This window comes from Triplophysa dalaica, chromosome 12 (genome assembly GCF_015846415.1).
Source record: "Triplophysa dalaica isolate WHDGS20190420 chromosome 12, ASM1584641v1, whole genome shotgun sequence".
NCBI classification, from domain to species: Eukaryota; Metazoa; Chordata; class Actinopteri; order Cypriniformes; family Nemacheilidae; genus Triplophysa; species Triplophysa dalaica.
In genome coordinates, this window is record NC_079553.1 from 20,187,269 (window position 1) to 20,202,511 (window position 15,243).

Genomic DNA, 15,243 nt, shown 5'->3' on the forward strand with positions numbered 1-15,243 from the left:
ACCTCGGGAGAGGTGAGCCAGGTCTCCTGTGACGTGTTACAGCTACACTCAGTAACTTTGATTTAAAAGTAGCTGAGTAATTGCTTTTGATTAGTGCTTATTAGTTTATATTAAGAGCTTAGTAGTTTATACATTCATATTTGTTTGAAGCTCTTTAAGTCTGATTTTGTTAAGACTGATTTTGCGACCGATATCAAATAACAGAGGAATGTTTTAGGGAGGAATAATAGTAGAGGTGTAATGTAACTGAGTGCAGTTACAACTTCAACCTGCCCATGGTAAAAAAATACTAGGGACTGAAAATACTGGCTAGCATTAAAGTATCAAGTAGTCCGTCTTTCTCTGTTTCTTAAGATTTCAGCTTTGACTGTAGTTCTTTGTCCTATTTGTTTTTATAGCTGTGGTGTGAAGGGGATTTCAGCTCATCAACACCTAAAACAGGAATGAAACAGCTTTATAGGTAGGCTAGATAATATAATAACCATTGGCCTCCATCATCATATTAATAAGGTAGTTTACATATTATTTCAAATTTTCCTTTTTTGGTTTAATAATGGCTTGCCTGAAAATATTGGGTCTTGAAAACGTATGAGTTTGCTTTTATGATACTGCATATGACTGTTATTTATTGAAGCAATGGGCAGCCATCTTCAATTTAGAAAGTGATATGCAAAATGGCAACTGAGTATGTAAAACAGACATGCCTTTCTGTATTGAAATGTGCAATTTTTATTAATGTATGTACAGCGTGTGATGCAAAATAAAAAGAATAAAAGAGGTCAATAAAATAATTTTCATTTACCATTTTCTATCATTTAAATACGAAATTAAAACCAAATGTGTTTAACGTGGTCAATCAAAAATTGTAGCAACAATTTTCAATTTATTGTTACATTGTTTATATGCACTCACTCAGTCAAGTGTTACAAACATCTTTTGGACTTTACTTGCAATGGTACATTTGGGTGTTTACTTTTAATTTTGACAGTCGATCCCACTGATCTGTATTTTGTAGTGTAATTTGCCCAAACAAGACCAAAATCTTTTTAACCTTTTTGATGGCCCGCGCATACTTTTAAGGTCTTGTTTTGAGAAAACAAATATGACCCTTATAAAAGGCTGCATTGATTTTTGTATTGATTTTTATGTTGTGGCTTCCAGTTCATGACATAAGCCTTGACCTGTTACAGACAAGGACAGTTGATTCTTAAGACGCAAAATTTACCGTAGTCAAAGCTGTGTAGTGTTTTGGTGCATTGATAATGGTCTGGATTATTTACTAATATCAGAATATAAACCACACATTCGGTATGACATATTAAATTGATCATTTAGAGCTTTGGATAAAAAGTCAGTGATCAAAATATCGTTCATTAAAACATCGTTGTCATTCACATACATCTTGACTTGTCCCTTAAATAATTATAGTACTAAAGATGTCGCAAACACATAATGTGAATTTTTCCTGCATACTTATAATGAAGACATTTACATTTAGGCATTTGGCAGACTCTTTTATCGAAAGCGACTTACATTGCATCATGCTATACATGTTAAGTGTTTTCTTTGATATACAAGTGCTTATGGGTATAAGGCCAAGTTACTTTTTCAAGATCTAAGTTAGTTTGAATTGCAGGAGTTAAATTGGACTTGCTCGCACATTTTCTCTTAAGGAGACAGCATGATCAAAATCATATATTTTTATAGAATATATTAGTGTTTTTCATAATTGACTTATCTGTTCACTTTATTATTTGTCATGCATTGGGCCGTGCAAACATGAGGTGGGTATCTGGTGAGGTTATTTCAGATCAAGTTATCCCGCTATTAAAGTTTTATATTATTTGGATTGTAAGTGGTTACATGTATTACAATCTGAAATTCTGAATGATCATCCTTCTTTGTTCAAAAATAAATCAGAAGTCAAATATGGAAGTAAAATGGATTGTGTTTCCTGTTTCATGTTAACTATAATTTGTAAAGCTTTGTCTTGTTCGTACTTACAGTCATTTCATGATAAAGTACACAACATTTTTCTACTTTTGTTTCATAAAACAAAATATTTTTGAAGTGTATATCTGTCTGTTTTTCAAGTACTCTCTAGGCATACAGGATACGCCCATCACTTTTTTTATATTTGGACACTTCAAAGATCCTGTTACAGATGTTACATCCTGTTTCTGGTGAAATCTGATAACCTGAGTTCTCAGAAACAGAGAAAACATTTCCATAAATAATCTCTAGCACAGAAGTGTATTGACATTCCTCAAACATCCTGCTATGGGGTTTGTTTATGACTCATAATAAACTTAAGCAAACCATATTGTGCGCTAAACATTATTTTAAAATTTAAAATGACTAAAATCAACCACAGACACAAACTCTACTTAACATTGTATTTGCATATGCTATTTGCATATGTCCTACTTTGTATAGCTACTGTTATTTCCTTCATGAAATGTAAATCTGGTAAACGTATCAGGTTATACAGGCATTAGATTTAAAGTTTTCCTAAATTATAACATTTTACATTCACCTTTTAAATCGCTGGAGGCGGTTCACTGTAAAAATAGTTCTGTGGATGAAACACCCATCATACCCTGTAATTTTGACCAAGAGCCACAGATCTATCTAGATAGGAATTGTTCCAAGGAATTTTAAATTATTGTGGACAGAAGGGCAAACAGCTTCCAAATGATGGGTTTGGAAGAGCATTCAATAACTTTCTGCACGGCTCTTACAACATAAAGGATAAAACAACAGAATGGAATGATTTCAATGATGTTATTGCCTTGCTTAAACATTTTTTAAATAACCATTTGAACAATGAATACAATTTTAAATGACCATTTCACAGAATATTTGTTTGTAATATTTATTATTAAGCTTGTAGAATGTTAGTGTATTGTTATGTTAGAACAGCAACATGCTAATGCTAAACTCCACTGATATTAAATATCCTTTTACCCAGGTCTGCTATTTGTTCAGCACACAGATCTACTTTAAATATTATTATATATGTCTAAATAATTATTGCCCTTTTTTTGTTTTATTGCAGTTAAAGTCCTAGGGGGCAGCAAATTAGCTCATGATGTTTAGAATCACAACCTCCCTGTACCTGTAGTGCTTTGATGGGACAGCTTCCTCTTTTAAAGAACCATTCCCCCCTTGTTGTTTTCTATCATCCATCCATCCATTTTCTTCCGCTTATCCGGGGCCAGGTCGCGGGGGCAGCAGTCTAATTAGGGAGGCCCAGACTTCCCTCTCCCTAGACACTTCCTCCAGCTCTTCTGGGGGGACACCGAGGCGTTCCCAGGCCAGCCGGGAGACAAAGTCCCTCCAGGTCTTCCCCGGGGTCTTCTCCCGGTGGGACATGCCCGGAACACCTTCCCTGGAAGGCGTCCAGGGGGCGTCCCGAGCCACCTCAGCTGACCCCTCTCGATATGGAGGAGCAGCGGATCTACTCTGAGCTCCTCCCGAGTGACCGAGCTTCTCACCCTATCTCTAAGGGATCGCCCGGCCACCCTTCGGAGAAAGCTCATGTCGGCCGCTTGTATCCGGGATCTTGTCCTTTCGGTCATGTCCCACAGCTCATGACCATAGGTGAGAGTAGGAACGTAGATTGACCGGTAAATCGAGAGCTTCGCCTTGCGGCTCAGCTCCTTCTTCACCACGACTGACCGGTACAGCGACTGCATTACTGCAGAAGCTGCACCGATCTGTCTGTCAATCTCGCGTTCCATCCTTCCCTCACTCGTGAACAAGACCCCCAGATACTTGAACTCCTCCACTTGAGGCAGGAACTCTCCACCTACCTGGAGTGAGCAAGTCACCCTTTTCCGACTGAGAACCATGGCCTCAGACTTGGAGGTGCTGCTTCTCATCCCAGCCGCTTCACAATCGGCTGCAAACCATCCCAGTGCATGCTGGAGGTCCTGGACTGATGGGGCCATCCCCATCTGACATCATCCGCAAAGAGCAGAGATGAAATTTTGTGGTTCCCAAACCCGACGCCCTCCGGCCCCTGGCTCCGCCTAGAAATTCTGTCCATAAATATTATGAACAGAACCGGCGACAAAGAGCAGCCCTGCCGGAGTACAACAAGCACCGGGAACAAGTCTGACTTACTGCTGGCAATGCGAACCAAGCTCCTGCTCCGATCTTACAGGGACCGGATAGCCCTTAACAAAGGGTCCCGAATCCCATACTCCCGGAGCACCCTCCATAAGATTTCTTTCAAGTCACTGGTAATCTACAGCAGATTTTCGTGTTCTCCACCTCTAATTTAGAATCTTGCAGTCAACATAAACAGTGGATATGACACATTTTTCGTTTCTACATTTGGATTATGTATTTGAGTGTAGCCTATCCTACATGCAGAGAAATAAAAGGGAAATCACCCACAGTTTAATGAAGGACTGTCATTGCTAGACACATGTGCTGAAAAATGTATTGGCAATGTTAAAAAAGCAAAAGTTAACACTGTTGGTTATTCAAATATAATGAATCATTATTTGATTGATAATATCCAAATAACACTATCTGGTATAAACATGATGTGTTGAATGCATACTATGATACGTGTGTATTTTATTCATAAGTTCATTTAATTACATATAGGAAACTCTGACATCTTGTGAAAATGTCATAGAGCATGTTGAGGAAGAAGTAGCTGGACCTTCAGGGACACAAGTAAAGTAGCCATAATGGAGATGTTTTTTTGCTTTGTTTTTTGGTTTATTATTATGCTCCAAAAGTTCTCAAAGTCTACCTCTTGAACAGTGTTTTTCGTAAGTATAAATAGGCTACTGATGTACATAGTAAATTATGTTCGTTTGATAATAAAACATTTGGTTGTTCAGCATTTCACAGTTTCAGGTTTTTATTTTTTGAGAATGCATTTTTGAGATTATACAGTTATACTAGCTCTTTGGGACACTGTACAGGATGGTGATACAATACAATGAGATGAAGTAGATTCACTTCTGTATTGTGATATTCTTTTTTGCCAACAGTCTGAAATATAAAAACGAAATCACCATTAAAGCACTGGTATCTTACAACAAATGAATTCCAGGGGGAGACCAAACCTACGCCCGTGATACTAACAATAGTTCTCCCAAATTTCAAATACAAAGATAGTTTCTTGGGAGCAGAAACTATCATAATCGGATTAGATCACGTAATCCAATCTTGGTTTTGATCCGGATCAAACCTTTAGTTTGGGTTTATCATAACTTTTTTGTAGGATGAACACGGATCGCAAAAAAAGGATTACTAAATCCGGATAAATTTTATCCGGATTAAACCTTTTGAAAAACCGGGCCCAGGGGTTCATTCGAGCGATTCTCGCAGGAAGTAGGTCTATCGCGTCTCTGCATTGACTTAACATATAAATCACTCGCGCTTGACACACCATTCGCGTTTTGTCTGAACACAACATAACGTTACTGTGAAATGAGCACATCACACGTGACGTGCTAACATGGATGCAGCTCTGAAGCCGCCGGGTTGCTTCAGGGAAAATTTATTTTTAAGAAACTTCCCAATGGAAACCTCGACAAGACTAAGGTTGTTTGCACCTTGTTCAATGTGGAATTGGTTTATTGTACGGAATTGGTTTACATAAAGTTGGTTTAAAAAAAAAACTTTCTCTCAACAAGTAGTGGTCTATCTTTAGTTGAAACCAGTAACTTTGTATTGGCACCTAATGTATTATGGCTCCTGAATGACATATGGCTTGTTGGTCCCTAAACTCTTTGTAAGTCGCTTTGGATAAAAGCGTCTGCTAAATGACTAAATGTAAATGTACAGTAGGAGCTCTTCCAGTCTCAAGTACCACCTAAACGCAAAGCATCCCTTAGCTAATGCGGAAGTAAACACAAGTACATCTTATTGAACATAATTTAATTTTCGTCACCAATTATCATAGTAGAAAAGCTTTCTTAAGCAGTTTGTGATGCATTTTGGAGATTAGCCCCTGGTCTAATGCGCCACCTGGCTTGAGAAACCCGTTCTCAAAGACTTACTTTTAGTCATTATTTGGGTAGCACACATATTCTGAATGCATTCGGCAGAATTCAAATGAGCCATTTTAATCTAGATTAATCTATTAATAACAAGATTAATCTAGATTAAAAAAATTATCTATGCCCAACACTACTTTAAAGTAATACTCCAGAAAAGTTATTTTAGATAACTTTAGTTTTATTTTATGTAGATTTAACCCGGATTTTCATCAGCAAATCACATTGCACATTGTCACTTTCACATTGCTGTTGGATGACTTTGTCATCTCTGAGGTTTCATTTTTTTTAATTCAACAGACACAGGACTGGAATGGCCACAAATCAAAGAAATTGATTAAAGGAAAATGTCACAGGTCGGGATGGGTCAAGCCGGACTACGCCCACCCCTGAACCAGGACCACCTCGAGGAGCGTATCAGAGGGAGAAATCGGAGACAGAATAAAATTTCAACAAGTTTTATTTAGAAGTAAAAGCAATTTGAAAATCCTAGTCTAAAATCTTCTTCCTTCTTGCCCTCAGGAATCGAAGGTGAACAGTACAACAACCAGGGTCTCTCCCGCTCTCTTCCTCAGTGCGGGCCCTGTAGTGAATGGGGCGGTGGACAGGTAAATTGTCAGGTAGGTCTTTCCCAGGTGGAGATGCAGTAAACAGGCGAACGGCCCGGTAAGTCTCTCTGGTAAGTAAATATTTCCAACCTCCCTTCCTTCACAGGTACGAGATCCGGAGCAGATGGCCGTCGGTCAGGTACGTATACAGCAGATTCACACTCTGATGATGGGGTGGCGAGGGAATCTTTACAGGGTAAGCGAATAATTTCAACCTCCCTCTCTCCACAGGCACAGAAACTGGAACAGAGGAATACTCCAGACAAAGTGTACCAACCCCGTTCGTAACAGAAGGACAGCCACTTCTCTCAGCACAGGTGACTATAAGGATACAGTAGACTCGAAGTCAACCGGTTGCACAGGGCTCCTACTGAAACAGACAGAAGGGATACTTCAAGTAAGCATACGGTTCACATGAGTTGGAAGGGGACGAACACTTCTCACGATACAGATGAATTGCGGGAATTCCCTAGACTCAAGTCGACAGGCTGAGCAAGACCTCTTCTGGCCTAGATGAAGTGGATATTCCAGACAGAACGGACCGGCTTTACGTTCACAGCAGAGGGACAGTCACTTCTCCCCACACAGGTGGGCTCCCAGGTTGCAGCAGGCTCAAAGTCGATGGGCTGAACGGGACCTCTACTGGAGCAAACAGAAAGGGTGCTTCACACAAGGTATACAGTTCATGTGCATAGAAGGGAGTGAGCACTTCTCACAATACGGCTGCGTTGCAGGAATACAGCAGACTCAACGTCAGCGGGATGAATGGGACTTCTACGGAGACAGACCACGAACAATTCAACAAGGCATCTCGTCTCTTATTCACTCAAACAGAGGGGTTAATTCAGAGTCCAGATGATAATTCCTCAACATCCACTCAGTTAGAACAGAGCAATGACACAGAACTCTCACTATTGACAGTAGACCAGCGTAGCACAGGGAGAGTGCACGGCAAAGGGAATGTATCTTCCACACACACAGCAATTCCACTTCTAGCATATAAGGTGGGGGAAACGTCAATCTTAGGCACTGCAATCTCACTTCACGACGTGCAATTTAAAGCCCGCACTCACCCTTGGGTCTCTGTCCGAGGGGGCCGCGTTCATCAATGCTGCAAAGGGTATTTCGGGATGTTTTTCTTCACAAACACAGGCAGAGTTCACATCACCATTTATGATGGAGAAAGAGACAGGAGGTCGGCAATGAATCAGTACAATCCACTCGGTGACATTTATGATCGTGATCCACACACTCCAAACCACATCCAATTCAGTGTCGAATACATGCAATTACGAGACTCAGTTCTCGACTACCTAGCTCCTCTCCAATGCAAACAGGATATTTCACTTTCCCTCTGTTGCCCTCGAGTCCCTCATCAAGTCCACACTCTCCTCTTCATTCGCCCGCACTCCAATAACTGCAACCACTCGATAAAACGACTTCTCACGGGAGAGAACCACCCCGACAGTCTCTTTCTCTTGCTTTTTATACTCTCTCAAGTGCTGACAGGACCTCACTCAAACCCCCAAGGTAAATTCCCCACACCTGTTTCCAATCGGTCATTTGGGGTTGTCATGGCAACAGACGCACACACAGGCCTGGGACCGGTGTTACACTCAAAGTGTCCCAGCGGAAACACGGCTTCAACGGGAATAAGTTCCATATACCATTTGTCACACCGTGACATACCCCCCCGCCAAACCGTTCTAGTCCCGAGAACGGTCTCCAGACACCCAGTCTCCATACCTAGCTGGAGGCTGACCTCGATTCTCTCGCTGGGACCGACGAGGTGGGGAAACAGGTGCTTCAGGTCGTGGTCCTAGGCCTAGGCCTCTGGGAATCACCGCCCATCCTACCAGCAGGGGCATCTCGGACGTCTCGACCGGTGGATTCTCTACAACACATTTTGGATAGTTTGGACAAGGGCGAATCAAATTACGGTGTAACACCCGTTCGGGGCCTGCCTTTCCTTCTGGTCGCAATGCATATACAGGTTGGTCTGGGTGTGGCTGTCGCTGGACGACAAACGGCTGAGCCTCCCACCGGTCACTCAACTTTCCCTTCCCTTGTCGGCGATTGTCCCGCACCAGCACCCTCTCCCCTGGCAGTAGCGGTGCCTCTCGAGCCGTCCGGTCATACAACCTCTTATTCTTTAACGCTGCTCGATTAATCTGGTCAGAGACTCGTTCGTACGCCGACTGGAGGCGTTGGTGGTGTCCCTGCACCCAATCTGTCAAGCTACCTCCCTCTTCTCCTGCAGTGGTCCCCAGAAGCATATCCATTGGAAGTCTCACATGTCTGCCGAACATCAGGTAAGTAGGAGCGTAACCGGTGGTACTGTGCACACTGTTATTGTAAGCCTGCACCATCGCCGGGAGCCTGTCGACCCAATGGCCTTGCTGTTCCTTCTCCAAGGTTCCTAATAAACTCAATAGGGTCTGATTAAACCTTTCACACCCCCCGTTCCCTTGGGGGTGGTAGGGAGTCGTGTGGGTCTTCTTGCATCCGTACAATTGGCACAGCTCATGGATCACCCTAGACTCAAAATTGGTTCCTTGGTCTGAGTGGAAGATTTCCGGGCATCCGAATGGTTGGATCACATACCTCCAGAGGGCGTTGGCAGTAGTGACGGCGGTTTGGTCCACAGTTGGGATGGCCCAAGCGTACTTGGTAAACAAGTCGGTTACCACGAGGATGTTCTGGATCCGATCCATTGGCCGTCCCAAAGTCAGATAATCCATGGCCACCATATGCAGCGGTGCCTTGGCCTGAATCGGGACCAGCGGTGCCCGTGCCTCCTTGGTCTTAAACAACGTGCAGCGGGGGCACCTCTGAAGGTAAGTCCTCGTGGTACCTTCCATCCCAGGCCAGTAGAAATGTCGTCTCACCAGTGCCAATGTCCTCTCTTGCCCTTGGTGTCCCATCCTGGAGTGATATGCCTCCAGTAACGCCTGACAACGCCCTTCAGGGACCACGATCTGACAGACCTCTTCGCCCCGACCTGGGTCCTGAATGGCCCTACACAGCACACCTTCCTTCAAATAGAGTCTCTCCTTCTGTCCCAGCAGGCCCCGTACAATCCGAGTCTGGGCCCGGCGAGCCGCACCCTCAGGCCAGGCCTTCTGTTCTAGCCACGTTCGAACCAACGCTACATCTCCATCTTCGCCCTGCCACAACCTCCATCGCTGCGGGTCCCACCCCCAACAAGGGGGGGGTTCCTCCGGCATTTGCCCCGGTGCCTCTACTACTCCCACCATCAATCCCTCGTCGAATCCCGCTTCTGGTACCGGTCCCTGACCTGCCGATCCTTCACCGGGTAGCCTAGATAGTACATCGGCATTAGTATGTTCTCTTCCTGGCCGGTACTGGATCTGATAGTCAAAATTGGCCAGTTGTGCCGCCCAGCGTTGTTCCACCGCCCCCAGTTTAGCAGTCTGCAAATGTACCAATGGATTATTGTCCGTAACGACCCGTACCTTGGCTCCCCATAAATAATCCTTGAATTTTTCACACAACGCCCATTTCACTGCCAGCAACTCAAGCTTGAAAGAACTGTAGTTAGCGTCATTCTTCTCCGTTGGATGTAGACTTCGGCTTGCATAAGCAATTACCTTTTCCTCTCCCTGCTGCTTCTGTGCCAAAACGGCCCCCAAGCCCAGATGGCTAGCGTCGGTGTACAAAGTGAAGGGTTGTGTGAAGTGGGCATAGGCTAGAATCGGGGCCTGTAGTAGTTCCTGCTTGAGCTTCTGGAAGGCGGCTTCACAAGCTGGATCCCATTGGATCGAAGGGGACCCTCGCCCCCGCACTCTTCCCGTACCTCCCAGCAACTGGTTGATCGGTTTAGCAATTTTAGAGAAATCCTTAATGAATCGTCTATAGTAGCCCACGAAGCCCAGGAACGAACGGACCTGGCGCACCGTCTTGGGCGCAGCCCATTCCTGTACTGCCACCACCTTCTCCGGATCAACTGAAATCCCTGCCGCGCTCACCACATGCCCCAGGAATCTGACTTCCTTTCGGAAAAGCTGGCACTTGTCTGGCTGGAGCTTCAACCCATATCGCTCTAAAGAGCGGAAGACTTGCTCTAGGTGCTCAAGATGGGACTTGAAATCTGGAGAGTAGACGATAACGTCGTCTAAGTAGACAAGGGTGGTATCCATCAGTTGGTTGCCTAGACAACGCTGCATCAGCCGTTGGAATGTGGCGGGGGCGTTGCAAAGGCCGAACGGCATCCGGTCCCATTCATATAGGCCGAAGGGGGTAGTGAACGCTGTCTTCTCCCTGTCATGCTCATCCATCTGCACCTGCCAATAACCGCTGGCCAAGTCAAGAGTGGAATACCAGGTGGCTTGTGTGAGGCTCGTAAGAGAGTCTTCAACTCGAGGCAACGGGAAAGCATCTCTTTTGGTTACTTGATTCAGCCTTCGGTAATCCACACAAAACCTCCAGGAACCTGTTTTCTTTCGAACCAGCACTATCGGGGCGGCCCAAGGGCTACTGCTCTCTCTAATAATCCCCTTGTCGAGCATCCCTCGTAAAAGGGTGTGGACCTCTGAGTATAAGGTCGGGGGCACGGGTCGATAACGCTCTCGGCTGGGTGCAGCGTCCCCAGTTGGGATTTGATGTCTTACCACATCTGTGCGACCGTAGTCCTCGTCATGAGTGGAAAACAAGTGTTGCCACTTCCTCAAGAACTCTTGGAGTTGTCCCAATTGCTCTTCACCTAGTCCTTCACCCCGTAAAGACTCCCCCGTCAGGTGGGCAGGCATTCCTCTTCCTGTCTCTCCCGCCTCCGGACCAGCTCGTGCCAGGGCCACCTCGACCACTGTCGGGCTCACTCGATTGAAATTAACTTCACCCTGTTCACGAACCTGCTGGGGTCTCACTGAGGTCACTCGGGCCAACCGTTGGTGATGATACAAATGCACAGGAAAGGGGTTCATGTTCCTGACCCGCACTGAGACCCGGCCCCCCCGAACAGTCGCCAATCCTCGAGCGACTTCCACCTTGGGACCATCTTCGTGAGGTTCCACCATGACCCATTCTTCCGGACTATAAAGTCGAGGGGGCAACCTGGCCCAGACCACAGCCTCACTCTGAGCTGGAATGGATAAGGCGTAACGGCAGGCCACTCTTCCCGTGCTTTCCCTATCCCCCTGTCGTTCGGCAAGACATACCCGGCGGCAGTCAGCCCTGATGCGGTCCCACTCCTGGCCGGCCGATGTTGTAACTGCCCGAGCCGGTCTACTCCGAAACAAATCCTCCCAACAGTCTGCAATGACGTTCATCCCAATCAGGGCACGATGAGACCCCAGGCATGTGTCTCGTACGACCACCACTCCTTTCTGAGACACTACCACCCCGTGAATCTTCAGATCGGTCACAAGATATCCTACGTACGGGATGTCGAGGCCATTTGCCCCACGTAGCGTCAACCAGGGGGCTTCTGCAGGTGGTCGACTTTCGGTGCCAAACAACTCATGGGCCAAGCTTTCGGTGAATAGGGTCACTTGGGAGCCTGTATCCAAAAGGCACTGCACTTCCTGGTCATTAACCTGAACCACCACCACCGGGCAACAGCCCACCAAGCGGCTCCTAAAAGATGTAGGTAGGAAGGGGTCTGATGAGGGGGTCCCGACCACTTGACCCACAGTGGCCGGAAACTCTAAAAACCCCCTTGCGATGCACGTCGAGCAGGACACTGACGAAAGTAATGCCCCGGCTCTCCACAGCCGTTACAGATGGGACGCCCGTGTTCATCCCACTGGAATCGAGAGCCCGAAGGTCGGGATGGACGGCGGTCGGGGGGACGATTCCCATCAGAGTAAGTCCGCTCCCGCGGTAAAGAGGACAACTGGGGGCGTTCTCGACGGAGCTCCTCCATAAAAGATTTGGACAGGTCAGACATTTGTTCCCGCACATCTCTCTTCAGTTCTTCCCGTAGGGCCTGCTTCCAGTCGGGTGCCACAGTAGTCGAAGGGGTGCCCCCAACGTTCGTGGCTAGACAGCTGTGGGGATCTACATTCTCCGCATGATCATGCTCAAGGGCCAGCGCTTCTCGTCGAAGCTCTTCAAAAGTCAGATTCGGTGTTCGTCGAAATTGCACCCGCAGACTCTGGCGCACAGGACCCTCCCGTAACCCCAGTAAAAACTGATCTCGGAGCAGAGCCTCTTCGCCCCCCAGGCCATGATCCTGTCTCCCCGTAAGTCTAGAAAACTGCTCCCGCAGCTGTAGGGTAAATGCCCGAACAGATTGGCGAGGGCCTTGCCGAGAATTAAAGAATTTCGTTCTCAGAACAGCTACCGGGGTGGCGTCTCCATATTGTCCCGTGAGGAAGTCAAAAATGGCCTGGACAGTTGCTCGGGTTGCTTCCGGAGCCGCCTGAACTTCTCTTCTCGCTTCTCCATCCAAGGAGTTTAGAACAAACTGGACCTTCTGTGGGGCGCTCAAACCTTGAAGCCCTGCCAGGTACTCTACCTGGGTCTTCCACATCGACAAACTCATCTCAGATCCCGGGCCTCCATACTTCGGAGCCCACGGAGCCCCCATGAAGATCGGCATGACCGGTTGCCGCACCCCGGGCTCTCCCTCTTCTGCCATCTCACCTCTGGTCGCTCAACTCGAGGCAGACCCTGCCGACTACGCCAAAAGTCTGTCACAGGTCGGGATGGGTCAAGCCGGACTACGCCCACCCCTGAACCAGGACCACCTCGAGGAGCGTATCAGAGGGAGAAATCGGAGACAGAATAAAATTTCAACAAGTTTTATTTAGAAGTAAAAGCAATTTGAAAATCCTAGTCTAAAATCTTCTTCCTTCTTGCCCTCAGGAATCGAAGGTGAACAGTACAACAACCAGGTTCTCTCCCGCTCTCTTCCTCAGTGCGGGCCCTGTAGTGAATGGGGCGGTGGACAGGTAAATTGTCAGGTAGGTCTTTCCCAGGTGGAGATGCAGTAAACAGGCGAACGGCCCGGTAAGTCTCTCTGGTAAGTAAATATTTCCAACCTCCCTTCCTTCACAGGTACGAGATCCGGAGCAGATGGCCGTCGGTCAGGTACGTATACAGCAGATTCACACTCTGATGATGGGGTGGCGAGGGAATCTTTACAGGGTAAGCGAATAATTTCAACCTCCCTCTCTCCACAGGCACAGAAACTGGAACAGAGGAATACTCCAGACAAAGTGTACCAACCCCGTTCGTAACAGAAGGACAGCCACTTCTCTCAGCACAGGTGACTATAAGGATACAGTAGACTCGAAGTCAACCGGTTGCACAGGGCTCCTACTGAAACAGACAGAAGGGATACTTCAAGTAAGCATACGGTTCACATGAGTTGGAAGGGGACGAACACTTCTCACGATACAGATGAATTGCGGGAATTCCCTAGACTCAAGTCGACAGGCTGAGCAAGACCTCTTCTGGCCTAGATGAAGTGGATATTCCAGACAGAACGGACCGGCTTTACGTTCACAGCAGAGGGACAGTCACTTCTCCCCACACAGGTGGGCTCCCAGGTTGCAGCAGGCTCAAAGTCGATGGGCTGAACGGGACCTCTACTGGAGCAAACAGAAAGGGTGCTTCACACAAGGTATACAGTTCATGTGCATAGAAGGGAGTGAGCACTTCTCACAATACGGCTGCGTTGCAGGAATACAGCAGACTCAACGTCAGCGGGATGAATGGGACTTCTACGGAGACAGACCACGAACAATTCAACAAGGCATCTCGTCTCTTATTCACTCAAACAGAGGGGTTAATTCAGAGTCCAGATGATAATTCCTCAACATCCACTCAGTTAGAACAGAGCAATGACACTCTCACTATTGACAGTAGACCAGCGTAGCACAGGGAGAGTGCACGGCAAAGGGAATGTATCTTCCACACACACAGCAATTCCACTTCTAGCATATAAGGTGGGGCAAACGTCAATCTTAGGCACTGCAATCTCACTTCACGACGTGCAATTTAAAGCCCGCACTCACCCTTGGGTCTCTGTCCGAGGGGGCCGCGTTCATCAATGCTGCAAAGGGTATTTCGGGATGTTTTTCTTCACAAACACAGGCAGAGTTCACATCACCATTTATGATGGAGAAAGAGACAGGAGGTCGGCAATGAATCAGTACAATCCACTCGGTGACATTTATGATCGTGATCCACACACTCCAAACCACATCCAATTCAGTGTCGAATACATGCAATTACGAGACTCAGTTCTCGACTACCTAGCTCCTCTCCAATGCTAACAGGATATTTCACTTTCCCTCTGTTGCCCTCGAGTCCCTCATCAAGTCCACACTCTCCTCTTCATTCGCCCGCACTCCAATAACTGCAACCACTCGATAAAACGACTTCTCACGGGAGAGAACCACCCCGACAGTCTCTTTCTCTTGCTTTTTATACTCTCTCAAGTGCTGACAGGACCTCACTCAAACCCCCAATTCCCCACACCTGTTTCCAATCGGTCATTTGGGGTTGTCATGGCAACAGACGCACACACAGGCCTGGGACCGGTGTTACACTCAAAGTGTCCCAGCGGAAACACGGCTTCAACGGGAATAAGTTCCATATACCATTTGTCACACCGTGACAAAAAATTGGAATGGTGTTTT